Genomic DNA, 14434 nt, shown 5'->3' with positions numbered 1-14434 from the left:
ATAAAAAAAATAAATAAAAATAAAATGACATAAGTTGTCTAAACTATATATGTACACTATAATATTGAACAACTCTGGCATGACAAATGTGTTAAATTTGACCTCTGGAGTCAGAGGTCTTTTCCAAGATATCTATGTGTATGAATATATCACCAAATGTTCATAATTAGAAAAAATATTGTGTATATTATATTACCATTACCTATTTACCTTTCAAATAGAAATAATGTTGAAGAAAAATAGTATCATCAATGAATAAAATTTATACACAATAACATAAAGTATTTGTCTTTGCCAGTAGTTTCAATCTCAACCCTCCCCCCAACCAAATCGTTAATAAGCAGCAAAATGGACAGACTCAAAGGTCACACCCTCGTCCTGCCCACGCTCTAGAGGAAGTGTTAATGAGCACAGAATTAGCCAAAAGTTGGCAGCAGTTAGATGGAAAGAGAAGCAGGAGGTCTACGGACGATTCGCAAACTAATCAGCTTCTGAGTAATTGGAATTAGGCCACCATCATTTTAAACTCAGTTACATTACAGAATGTGATTCTCTCATGAATGCCTTGGTTACACATTACGTAATAGGTTTCCAATCCTATTATAGAAATAGGTCTACACAGCAATCCTGAACAATATAATAATGACTGAAGAAAAAGCCATTAAAAAGTCAAAAGCACACTCATAGTGTACCTCCGATGTGCCGGGATAGGTAATATTTAAAGTTGAAGGAATACTGGGATGATCAGAAACAATTGTTTCTTTGTGGTGCTCACAGTCTAGTGAAGAAGATGTACAGTAAACAAGTCGATAAATAGTCCCTCACAAATTATTCTATGACTGAACAATGTAATTGCAAATGGTAGTTATGGAAGGCACTTTGAGTTGAAGAGAAAGAGGATACAGAGATAATGAATACTACTCATTCCAGAAGCTCAAAGTTTAGAAAAGAATAGAAAGAGAGGGTCAGCAGATCGTGGAGCAGTTACGTTATTGTACTCCCACATGCCTGACTACAGTTCGAGTCCTGAAGCCGGTGGCTCGAAAATCACACTAGGCGCTTCAGTGTGTGTGCCCAACATCCTGGGAGGAGAATGGAAGAGAAAGAATTGTGGCATGGCCTTCTCCCCACCCAACCCCCCAGGGGTGATTCCTCCCTTTCTTTCTCAAGGCAAAAATCTCTTTAAAAAAAAGGGGGGGCACACCATCTTAAGGCTGAGCCATGGTGGACGTTTCTAGGGCAGCAGATCCCCAGCCTGTGAGCCCTGCCCCGCCTCTTGAGGGAGTCTGAGCTGTCTGTGCACCTTTCTCCCTTCGTCTCATAACCATGTCCACCAATGAGAATGCAAATTCACCAGCTGCTCGTCATAACAGATTCAAGAACAAGGGAAAAGACAGTGCAGAAATGAGGCGGCAAAGAACAGAAGTTAATGTGGAGCTGAGGAAAGCTAAGAAGGATGACCAGATGCAGAAAAGGAGAAATGTAAGCTCATTTCCCAATGATGCTACTTCTCCACTGCAGGAAAACCACAACAACCAGGGCACGGTAAATTGGTCCAGTGATGACATTGTCACAGGCATTAATGGTAACAATTCGGAAAGCCAGCTCCAGGCTACTCAAGCTGCGAGGAAGCTGCTTTCTAGGGAGAAACAGCCCCTCATAGACAACATCATGTGGGCTGGGATGATTCCAAAATATGTGTCCTTCTTGGGCAGAAATGATTGTAGTCCCATCCAGTTTGAATCTGCATGGGCACTCACTAGCATTGCTTCTGGACGTCAGAACAGACCAGGCTGTGGTGGACGGAGGTGCTATCCCAGCGTTCATTTCTCTGTTGGCCTCTCCCCACGCACCCATCAGTGAGCAAGCCATGTGGGCTCTAGGAAATATCGCAGGGGATGGTTCAGTTTTCCGGGACGTGGTTATCAAGTATGGAGCAGTTGACCCACTGTTGGCTCTCCCTACAGTTCCTGATATGTCATCGTTAGCATGTGGTCACTTACGTAACCTTACCTGGACACTTTCAAACCTCTGCTGCAACAAAATCCCGCACCCCTGCTAGATGCTGTTGAGCAGATTCTTCCTACTTTAGTTCATCTTCTGCATCACGATGATCCCGAAGTATTAGCAGATAAAGGCTGGGCTACTTCCTACCTTACTGATGGTCCAAATGAACGGATTGAAATGGTTGTGAAAACAGGAGTTGTTCCCCAACTTATGAAGCTTCTAGGAGCTGCCGAAATATCCACTGTGACCCCTGCCCTAAAAGCCATAGATCATATTGTCACCGGGACAGATGGACAGACCCAGGTTGTGATAGATGCTGGAGCACTCGCCATCTTCCCCAGCCTTCTAACCAACTCCAAAACAAATATTCAAAAGGAAGCTCCATGGACAATGTCCAACATCACCGCCAGTTGGCAGGACCAGATCCAGCAGGTAGCAAATCACGGGTTAGTCCCATTCCTTGTCCGCGTGCTCTCCAAGGCTGACTTTAAGATGCAGAAGGAGGCTGTGTGGGCTGCAGCCAACTACACAAGCAGTGGAACGGTGGAGCAGATTGTATACCTCGTCCACTGTGGCATCATAGAAAAAACTGATGAACCTCTTAATTGCGAAAGATACCAAAATTATTCTGGTTATTTTGGATGCCATTTCAAATATTTTTGGGACTGCTGAGAAGCTAGGAGAAACTGAGAAACTTAGTATAATGATTGAAGAATGTGGATAAAATTGAAGCCCTACACAACCAGGAAAACAAGTCTGTGTACAAGTCTTCATTGAACTTGATTGAAAAGTATTTCTCTGTAGAGGAGGAGGAAGATGAGAATGTTGTGCCCAAAACTACCTCATGGCTACACCTTCCAAGTGCAGGATGGGACTCCTGGGGCCTTTAACTTCTAGACTGCACAGCTGAGGCACAGAGGGGTTTGTCCTGTGCTGTGTTTGGTATCAGTTTGTCTTACTGTTTCTCTACCAAGAACTCTTCTTAAATGTGGTTGTTATTGCAGCACTTTTTACAACGAAACTATACTTGAACAGTTCCAAACTGTACATACTGTATGAAGCTTGTCTTCCAAATGGGTTTCTTATTTCTATGTGGAACTTCATACCTTACAAGGTCCTGTAAATAAAATTAAATTCCACCTTTTCCTTTACTTAAAAAAAGAAAAAAGAATAGAGAGTCCTCATTCTACCTTATATCCAGTCATTATTTTCTCTATAATTTCTCCCAGACAAGTTGCCCTCCTAATGATAACAATTTTTCCCACTCTCATACATCCTTGGCTTCTAGAGAACTCTTCCTAAATGTCATTTAAATATGCGGTTGATGGGGTCCTTGACAGATCACAAAAAGAATCGTCTGTTCGATGAGCCTGGCTTCTGAGACCTTGTTTCCAGCCCCAAATCCCACTTATCTGCTAGACAACACCTTCCTACGATACATCAGACAAGTCCATTCCTGCACTTCCACTGCTTCCACTGCTGCCCTCTGACTTGTCGGTTTGTTTATTTTCCCCAACTCAACAGGTTTTGGACTCCCAGCTTGAATACCACTTCCAGCTTTTCCTAATACAGTGATATGACTGAAACAAGGTAAACCTGGGGTCAAATTCCTATGATATAAAGCTCTGGGACCAGCAGACGGTATAATGTTCACATTGCTGAACCCCATGGAGTTGACCATGGCTAGACTCCCAGAATCAGCAGCTTAAAACTCACGCCAGGCACATGTGAGTGCCTGCCGAAGATCCCAACAGGAGAATGGAGAAGGGATGGTGGCAAGGCCATCCTCCCAAGGGGTGATTTCTCGCTTTTAGTCTCTCTCTATCATTCTCTGTCTCTGTCTTTCTGGCGAGCTCACATAATCTATAGCAAAAAACGCTCATAAAAAAAAGGAAAAAAAAAAACAACAACTTATTCTTCCTGATATTCAATTTTCCCATCTTTAAAATGGAGTGAAATCATTTCATATGTCCTTGAGGACATTGTAAACACAATACTGAACCTCCGCAAACTTTTCTCTTCTTTTAATTTCCCTTTCATTTGTTGACTGAACACTATTTTCATCTTTATTTTGGTTCATAGTATGAATGGCATTTGTTAATTGTGACAACCGAGTGGAACTGCAAACCCTGTGAGGACATAGGTCATGACTCTCCACTCCTTCGTGCTAGCTGGTGCCGTGATGGGCACACTGCATACATGTTAAAAAGCACTTGCAAATTGATTATTGAGACCGATGATGGCCAATAAATAGAAAGGAGTCATGGAAGAACCAATCAATGTTTTGGGTATGTTACTGAATCATTTCATCATACACATGACTGGCTAGCTATTGAATCCAGCTATGTCAGACCATGAAATAATAAGAGAAGTAAAATAATTTTTATAAAACAGGATATTTTATTAGAAAAATTTTTGAGAGGTTTGTGCTATAGGGCGTGTGCATTCGCCAGAAAGACAGAGAGACAGAAAGCACGAAATCACCCCCAGGGGGATGGCCATGCCGCAATCCCTTCTCCTCCATTCTCTTCTCAGGATCTTAGGCACGTACACACATGCACCTGGCGTGAGTTTAAGCCATTGGGTTTGGGACTCAAACTCTGGTCAACTACAGGGGGGTCCAGAAATTTTAGCCATTACGCCAATTGCTGGTCCCATGATACTTTAGAAATTTTAATATCCCTTAAAATTTAACTCCTAGACATTCAGGTAGAAGGAAAATGTTCACATAAGAAACTTCAAAGAAATGGCCTCAAAACAGTGAACATTAGCCATTTTAACATGAAGCTGTGCTGAATTTATTATGAAATTCTTAAATTTATCCTTAGGAATTCAAATTACAGTTGCTCAAAAATAATGTGTGTGTGTCTGTGTGTGTGTGTGTGTGTGTGTGTGTGTGTGTGTTTAACACATATAGTGGTCTTCCTCTCAACAGTCATGATTATAAAACCAAACATTAAGCTTTTTATTTCTACATTTGGGGAAACAAAACTAAATAAAGACAGAGCACAATTTTTAAAATGTAGAATTTTCCAGTTTCTGAAAGGTAAGGAGTACATGTTTCATATAAACTGAATATAAAATCATCCATCTTCCCCAAAAAAAGTCTGTGTGATATACCTTCCACCCCCATTCTTCTGGGATAATATAAATGTATTTTCCATCTCATATTTAGTAATTAAACACTATCTAATATAGTTTTGAGTAGCTTATCAAATAGTGCTTCAGAGCAGCTTATAAATGAATAAAAACTCATGATCAGAAATGCCCGCCTAATATCAAATACTAGCCTACATCATTAGGGGATCTGTTTTGTCTTAGCTCAAATTAGAAATTACTTGATAAATAAGCTTATCTGAATACTTGATAAATAAGCTTATCTCAGATTACATGCTAAATATATTTATCTGATTATGACACAAAACTCTAACTCCTTTATGCTTGAATCTGCTTCTCTATCAAAAAGTATAGAATGGACATACTTGAATTTATGAAAAATTACAATACTCAATCTCTCCTGGCATTTTCCTCCAAAATCTTGAAGACATTCACAATGTTTTGTTTCAAATAATTGTTTATAGACAATTCAGTATACGACAATGGTTATCAGATTCTGGCTGCTAAGTAATAGGACCTGGGTTCAAAGTCAGACTTTTCCATTTGTCAGCTGTATTACTCTTAAGAAGTTACTTAACCTCTCCAAGGCTTATGTTTATCATTTGTAAATGAGATCAATGATAGCACCTCAAAGTATACTAATAGTCATTAGCATAAAACTGACTGCTTCTTGACCTCAGTAGTACAAAGCATAAAGATTTGGATAGCTTACTTCTACATCTGCCCCAGTACCTGTAAGAGTGCCTGACACATAATACAGATGCAATAAATATTTGTTAAGTAAATGAAATGCAAAAAAAATTCAGAGGTGAAAGCAAAAAATGTATGTACAGTTATTCAATGCCATTTCAAATAGCATTTCAGGTTGCCATATTACTCCAAATCTTTAGTCAGGATGGGGAAAGAAGGATTAAGTATACAAGAGATTCTACTATGACTTTATTTTGGAAATTTGTACATGATTGTACTGAAGTTCAAGTCTACTCATACTTCAAGTTTACTTATAATCACACTTAAACACTTTCCTCCACTTTTCCAGTGAAACAAATAGTTAAATGTATTGCTCTTTGGAATTTATGCAGGATTAAAAAAAAGAAAAACTCTTTTTTAAGTGTATGAGTACAAAGGACAAGAGGTGAGTTTAGGAAGGAATTACTACCTCAATTTGGATTATAAAAACTTCTCTCATGTATGGGTTGCCAAGTTCTCATATTGAGTTTATTTGAGATGCAACATAAAAATTCAAGCTGCAAATCTTAATTATTCTCTGCACTAAAAAGTAAAAATAATTTAGCATATCATGTTCAAAGAACTTGACATTTATTCCATCGAAATGTATTTTTCTAAGGCCCTTTTTATAGGCCTGTGCATACCGTAACCAGGAACCACATGTGACTACTTAAATGTAAGTTTACATTAATTACAATGAAAAATTCAGTCTCTTTGTCGCACTAGCCACATTTCAATTGCTCTGTAACCACATGCGGCTAATGACTGTCACATTAACGCAGAAAGCATTTCTACCACCGCCAAAAGTTCTATAGAATAAGCACTCTTCTAAACAGTTTGGGAGCATAAAAAGGGGTTAAGAGCGGATCCCTGGAGCCAAAGAACTGAGACATCCACTGGAGGAGATCAGACATCAGCAAAACGCTCTCCAATATAAAACAATTTAATTTCATAAAACCAAGTGCTACAAGAGCATTGGTGACCACAGAAAACTGCATGTTAAGATTTGAGTTTAATTTAGGAGAACGAGCAAGATTTCATTTGCTTCTGTTGAATGGCTTTAAATTTCTCACTGCATGAAAGAAACAAAATCCTTACCACAATGATTCTAGGAAAGGGAAGCTTGTCGTGCTATGTGACTGTTTCTTCTTACATTATAAATATCTTATGATTTTACTAGAAGCATTAGTGATTTTATTTCATTTTGAGATTGTTGATACTTGATGGTTTCCAAAAAACGCTCATTCGTTGAATACTCCAGAAACAACATACCTCTAAGTTATAGTAATGTCAAAATTGCTTCAATGAGATTTGATACTTAACCTAATTCAAGTTATGCAATAGTGAGTATAGCGTGTGTACTGCATATAAATCCACACTATAATGCATAACCACAAAGTCCAGTTGGTCTCAAAGCTATTGAACTCATAACATTTTTTCCTGAGATAAAAGAATTGTGGACACTAGAGACAGAGTAGGAGGAGGGTGGGAAATAGGGGAGGATGAGAGGAAGGGGATCAAGGGGGAAAAAAAAAAACGAAGCAAAACATTGAAGGGACACAAAAACGGAAAATTGTTGACGATAACGTGTGCGATAATACTTTAAAATAGACTAATAGACAGTATATTCATGATGGGAAAAATTTATTTTGCATGCCGTAATAATGTACAGCAATTGAGTGTAAAAAATTAAAATATATAAAAAAGAAAGCATTTCTATTAAAAGATAAAAACAATTTTTGTTGTGTCTGATTCGTCGATCTCTTTGAATGTTTTCTCCATCTTTCTTGGGACAGAACTATGGCTAATCCGTGCGCTAAGAGTTTCAAATGACTGAGAAGCTATTACACTTCCCTACTGTGTTCAGTAGCATTACTGACAAGCTCTCATTTCCCAGGATGCAAAGGGCCTCCCTCGGGTGACCCAAGGAGGTGTAATGACTTACCAACACAAGGTGGTGCTCTGTTCTTACGAAACGGCTGTCTTTGGTTCTAGGAAGGAGAGGTCAAACATCTTTGCAGCTTGACCCATTTTTTTTCAAGGTTTTAAAAGCTGTTAATACCTTATTCTCACTTGAAAATCTCATTCTAACCATTTAAAAATCATTCTTAGACAGCCATCCTCATCATAATTCCAGCCACTCGGGGAGGATCCAATTTATCTCACTGTGCTCCATGCGCTCATTTTGATGGCAGTAGGCCTTGGATCTCTCCCTGATTGTTTCTTTTCATTTTCTCGCTGGGATTCCTTTTGATCAGATAGTTCTTACACTTTTCTTTGGGTTGTTTCATGCCTATTGTTTCTGTGAATTGATCAGACTTTTTCCAGAGAAAATTCTCCAGGTTGACCTCCAACTGGTTAGAATGACTTTGACACTCCTCAACTGACCGATCAATTAATCATTTCTCTATCTCACTGTTTCTCATCTAAGTATAAACTACTGTAACGATAGAATTGGATATTTCTGTATTTATCTAATAAGAAATCTTGACTTCTGTACTTATTCTGGGGACACTCCGACAGCTTAATCTGAAAATGTAATTTATGACAAGTTAGCCACATTTAAATAATCTCCTTCTCCCAGCTGAAGAGGGAGCATATCACTGCCATATTCGATGTAACAATATAGAGTTGTTGTTGTTTTTTCCTGGAGAATGAGGAGATATAGCTATATATAAAATACAAAAAAAAAAAAGAAATCATATCTATATTTATTCTGTTTCTCTCTCTTTATATAAACATATGATTAGAACATTCTATTTCTCATATGCCAAACCTGCTAATAAAATGGAATCTGCTACACTACGCTACTAGATAGGGATATATTTATTTCTGATATTTCTCAAAGAAACTTTCCATAATTGATTTACATTTCTGGGAGTTCATCTCAAAAATAATCTCAGTCCATATTCTTTGACACTAAATTTTGTAAAAACCTTGATGGTGTTTGGAAATTTTTATTTTTTTTACAAATCTTCAAGAAACCATACTGGGAGAGGTTTCATATTCTCAAATATTTAAAGATCTCAAAACAAAAACAATTCAAGAAAAAAGCTGAGAAAAAGTTTGCCGTGTCTTAAATTGTGTTCTATACTATCCTAATGAAAGTTTGCTGACGCCATGACAATGTCATAGCTTCAGCTCTTCAAAGAACATGTTGTCTGGTTACTATAGCATTTCTATATTTGGATTAATTAGAAAAGGAAACGTGGGTAGCATTAGCTTTGAAATTAAATGAGCCCCCTAACGGGGACGCTAATTACTGAATTCATTCTGACGGGTCTGTTTTACCAGTGAAAATTTAGGTTATTGAACTGAACAATATGTACTCAGGACTAGAAATGGAAATGAGGGCATCCATGGACCATCACAGTGGAGCCAGTGGCTCGCATAAAGCCGGACCTGATATTAGTCTTTTGTTAGAGAGGATTATTATTGTTAATATTGTCACCTTTATGACAAAGATTCTAATATGAAGAGTACTTGGAATGCTTAAAAAGCTTCCATTAGTCCATTCAATACCCTACTTCTGACTTCCATTAATGTATCTTTCCCACTGTGTGATTAGGCAGCTCCACCAGAAGCCATACTCTGGATGTGTTGTGGAAGATTTAGGGAGGAAAGTTTTCCATACGCTTGAAAGACAAAGTGGTAATTTATCTGGGTTTCAGTATAAAAATGTTTCTTCTCCCTTGAGGTTTTAGTTTCTGAATAGAAGTTTGTAATGAACAGAGACTACGTTTAGAGTATTGTGCTTTTCAAACCCCACATGCGTGCACACTTACATACATACATGCTCTGCACATATTCAACCTCCATAATAAAGAGAACAGGAGGCAGGAGATAATTTGAGAAAATTCAGCTGTCTTTGTTATGCTATTTAATAATAGTGAGTGTAACATTAATCTCCATGGTCATTTAAAACTCAAGTAAAACTCACTGTTTTATCTCACCAGAGCCCATAAGAATCCCTATGATTCTTAGGGACCAGAGAGAAGTTTTTCAGTATCACCTTAGATGTGCAATTACTAAGGGCTGATCTGGTAATGGAGATCTTTTGATTACTCTGGGGACAAAAATCCAAGACATAGTGCTAAATCCCGATTTAGTACGATAGTTGTGTAAAATGCTAGTGTAGAAAGGGTTTGATGAACCAAAGTCAATATCTGGTATTTTGGGCAGAGCTTTGTCCCAGAGACGTGAAATTTCCTCGCTACTCAGGGACCTCCCAGTTGCCTGCTCTCCCTTCCACCTTTGCAGCCCAAATTGAGACAATCGCTAGAATACTCCTCAAAAGGAAGAGATAAGACATTTGCTTGGTGGGACCACAGATGGCGTGGCAGTTACGTCACTGGACTCCCACTTGGATGACTGCAGTTTGACTCCCAAACCGGGTGGCTTCAAAATCACACCAGGCTTATATGTGTGTGCATGCCCCAGATCCAGGGAGGAGAATGGAGAAGGGATTGCAGCATGGCTATCCCCCCTGGGGGCCGATTTCTTACTTTTCCCTGTCTGTATCTCTGTCTCTCTGTCTCTCTCTCTCCAGCAAGTGCACACACCCTAAAGCAAACCCCCTCCCCCCGTAAAAAGAAATTTGCTTTGTGTATTTCCGCTCAATCTTTATTCTGTGCTTCTTTTTCTGGGTTCCTCAATTCAGAGAGTCTCCAAATACATTTCTGCAGCCTAGTGCAAAAGACTGCTCTGGCTTGAATGTGTCCTCCCAAAGCTCACGTGTTGGAAACTTAGGTTTCAAAATCATGCACTGACAGTATTTGGAGGTGAGATGTTTGGGGAGGAATCAGGATTAGGTAAGGTCATCACGATGAAGCCCCTGGTCTAGGACTGGGCATTATAAGGAGAGAAGGAGAGCCTGAGCTGATGCACACCTGTCTGTCTCACCCTGCGATGCCTGTGCTGGGTTACATCACAGCAAGGAGGTCCTTCATAGCTGGTCCAGTTGATAAGGAACATCCCAGTCTCCAAAAACCTTGATCTAAATAAACCTTATGCTTATCAGTTATCCAGTCTAGAGTGTTCAGTTACAGCAGCAGAAAATGGACCGAGACACACTTCATGCCTTCCTGTGAGAGTCTCGAATCATAATGAACTATGAAGGTTCTCAATATGGCACATGCCTCCCGCCATTTAGGAGAGTTCAATGACTTGTCATTATGAAAACCAGGACTTTTTCTCTGTTTTACTCTGAATGGCACATAATAATATTCCATAATTTATAAATTAAAAGTTGGCTAGGTGCGGAAATGCTTTTCATCATAAACCTGTGAAGTATTAATATGTAACAATTATGAAATAGAAGTTCTTTTTTATAATCTACGAAAAATGGGCATAGAGAATGGGAGTGATTTTTTTTCTGAGAAGTTTTTGCTATAGGGCTTAATCTACGAAAAATGGACATAGAGAATGGGAGTGATTTTTTTTTTGAGAAGTTTTTGCTATAGGGCGCGTGCGTTCATCAGAGAGACAGAGACAGAGAGACAGAAAGTGAGAAATCACCCCCCAGGGGAGATGGCCACACCACAATCCCTTCTCCTCCATTCTCCTCTCGGGATCTTGGGCACATGCATGCACATGTGCCTGGCGTGAGTTTAAGCCACCAAGTCCAGGACTTGAACTACAATCTACTCTGTGGGAGACTAGCGACAAAGTCATTCCGCCAACTGCTGGTCCCAAGAATGGGAGTGATTTTTAAGACACTGTAACTGAGAACTACAGAAGTCTCAACCACAGGAAATGGGAGGGTAAGAAACTTGTAAGATATGGATCTGGTGGGGGTTGGCAGGTGATGGGTTTGAGTCCCAGACCTGGTGGCTTACTTTCTTGCTTTCTTTCCCTCTTTCTGCCACTCTCTGTCAAATTAAATAATGATAATAAATAAATAAAATTAAATAATTCTTTTTAAAAACATATGATCTGATATGATATGGGCTGAGTTAAAGGGGCTGAGAAAAAAAAAACAGAAAAAAGAACATGGAAGATGGTTAAAGGGGCTGAGAAAAAAAAAAAAACAGAAAAAAGAACATGGAAGATGTACAGTCATGCAAACAAGACAAAAACTGTTTGAGAGAGTCAGGAAAGAGAGGGAATAAAGAGGCCTTATGCAGTCACAGGAGCATTGGCCCACGGCTCCCATATTCTTCCCATCTGCAAATAATCTCAATGCCAAGAATGTAGCAAATGACAAGGCCAATATATCTGTGATAATATATTATGAAGTCATTCAAAATATGGTGGATGTATATTTGTGCCTTCAGAAACTATTGATGCTGAAGGGTTATTATAAGAGGCTTAATGCAAGTAATTAAGATATAGGTAGTATAATGTCAATGCTGTAGAAAATTTACAGAAGAGGCCAGTCACGGTGGTGCATCCAGTGCTGCTAAGTTTGCATTCTGTGGACTGGAACCACATAGGAGTTATGGGTTCAAGTCCTGGTCCAACTTAAAGGCTAGGAACAGAGGTGCATGCCTGAAATTCCAGTAACCAGTGACTTGGGAAACTGAAACCAGAGGATTATAAGCTTGAGGCTGGCCTGTGTGATGTATTTTTTTTTTTTTTTAATAATGAAGATGAGCTGAGTGTGGTTGCACACATCTGAAGTCTAACCTGGGAGCCTAAGAAGAGAACTGAGCAAGACTGTCCTAAAAAGAGAACAAAAGAACTGACTTAAGAAAAAAACTAGCAGAAAATTTGCCAACATGTTAAAAATAGAATTTTGGGTAGTAATGTAGGCCTTGCTTATCTGGCCACATGAACCTCTCTAAGATCATTTTAATTATCTCACCACCACCACCCTGCCCCAGCTGCACACCGTTACTCAGTCCAGCCACAGTTCTGTGTTCCTGGAAGTCTCCAGGCATGGTATGCTTCCAGACTTTCCCACTTGCTGTTTCATCTTCTTCAAATGCTCTCATCCATCTATTTGCAGAGCTTGCAAATTTCTTCAGGCCTTTCTATAAACATGCACAATTACTCCTTATTTTTCTTACCAGATATCAACATTGCCTAACATAATGTAGTTTATTTACTTTCTTCTTTCTGGTTTTATTTTGTTTAGGTTTTGACTGGTCTCCCCCTCCCTCCCCCACGAGAAAGCAATTGCCAAGAGAAGGAGAGAGAGACAAGTTGAGTGAGTATGCCAGGGAGTGATTAAAATTATTGACATGGAATGTGAGCTGATAAGAAAAGACGTATGAATATTTGGGGGAGGCAGAAGTATCAGGCAGTAACAGTAGACCAATCTCTAGATTGTAGATCACCAAGAATTTGAGGGATGAGGGAGTTAGGGTGAATGAGCCTGGAAAAATAGGAAGAACTAGTCAAGATAGATTTATTAAAAATTGGGGTGACGGAAGGATTGCAACTATTGAAGATCACAGTGCACACCGTGGCCCCCTCCTGGGCTAGTGACCCTGCCTACTGAATTGGGACTGAATGACTGAGATAGGGAAGAGACAGAAGGGCTAGGGTATGAGCCATTACAACCACTTTGGCATATATCATTAGGAGGCTTTTCTCTAGGCAAGCATGCATCTATAGAGAGATTCTTTTCTTCTGAAAAAATGAAAATTAGGGCAAATGAGGCCAGCATGGTGGTGCAGTGAATAGCAAACTGAACTATAATACTGGAATCCACATGCCCAGCTATGTGTTCAGATGCCAAGTTGGCTTGAAAAATAGGCAGGCATCAAGATTCTGAAAAGCTGGAGAGCCAGGAAAGGGGGTTTATGATGGTGACGAGACCCTGTCACAGGTGCTTCTTTCTCTTTCTCTCTCTCTCATGAATAAAGTAAACTTAAAAAATATCAGATCGAATTGGATAATATTTTGAAACTACTTTTTTATATTCAGTAATGTGTCATGAAAATTATTGTATGTCAATAAGCATAAGTCTTTATTTTTAACAGTATATATATTTCAGTTTATATAGAGACCATAGTATATTGAAAAGAGTTGATTTTTTTAAAAAAAATTATTTATTTATCTGTTTGTTTTGATTTTCTAGCCACTGGGTCCTGATCTCAAATCATGATTGGCCATGTGGGAATTTCATGCCTTAAACACCACACCACCTGGTGGCCCCACAGCTAATCATTAAACATGAAAATTCTTTTGCTTATACTTTACTCTTACAAAGTTTGATCTCTATATATTGCATTCATATTTTGCATACTTGTTTATAACCTTACAATAACTTTCTAAGAGTGGAATTGAGCAGAAGACTATATAAAATTTAAATGTTGTTATTAGTTTAATGAACAAGCATTTATTAATAACTTACAATGTGGGACAAACAGGTGGCATGGTGATTAAGGAGTTGTACTCCCATATGGCTGACTCCATGATTTGAGTCCCAGACCCAGCAACTTGAAAATCATGCCAGCCGCGTGTGCAAGCATGACCAAAATTCTGAGAGGAGGATGGAGGAGACAGGACTGCAGTGTGGCCATCTCTCCTGAGGGTGATTTCTCCACCTTCCCTCTCTTTGTTTCTATCCTGTAAGTGCAAGTGCCCTGTGGCAAAAACAAAAAAAACAACAACAACAAAAAAAACCTAAAAA

At 39.0% G+C, this 14434-nt stretch overlaps 1 pseudogene; it reads left to right on the top strand.

Moving 5' to 3' along the window:
• The first annotated feature begins 1326 nt into the window (after positions 1-1326).
• On the top strand, positions 1327-2904 carry LOC102470283 (importin subunit alpha-1 pseudogene; annotated as a pseudogene).
• The last annotated feature ends 11530 nt before the right edge of the window (positions 2905-14434 follow it).

The sequence above is a fragment of the Tupaia chinensis genome, unplaced genomic scaffold (assembly GCF_000334495.1).
Source record: "Tupaia chinensis unplaced genomic scaffold, TupChi_1.0 Scaffold000304_1, whole genome shotgun sequence".
NCBI classification, from domain to species: Eukaryota; Metazoa; Chordata; class Mammalia; order Scandentia; family Tupaiidae; genus Tupaia; species Tupaia belangeri.
Note: the sequence above shows the minus strand (reverse complement) of the source record. Positions and strands in the feature narration are given on the sequence as shown.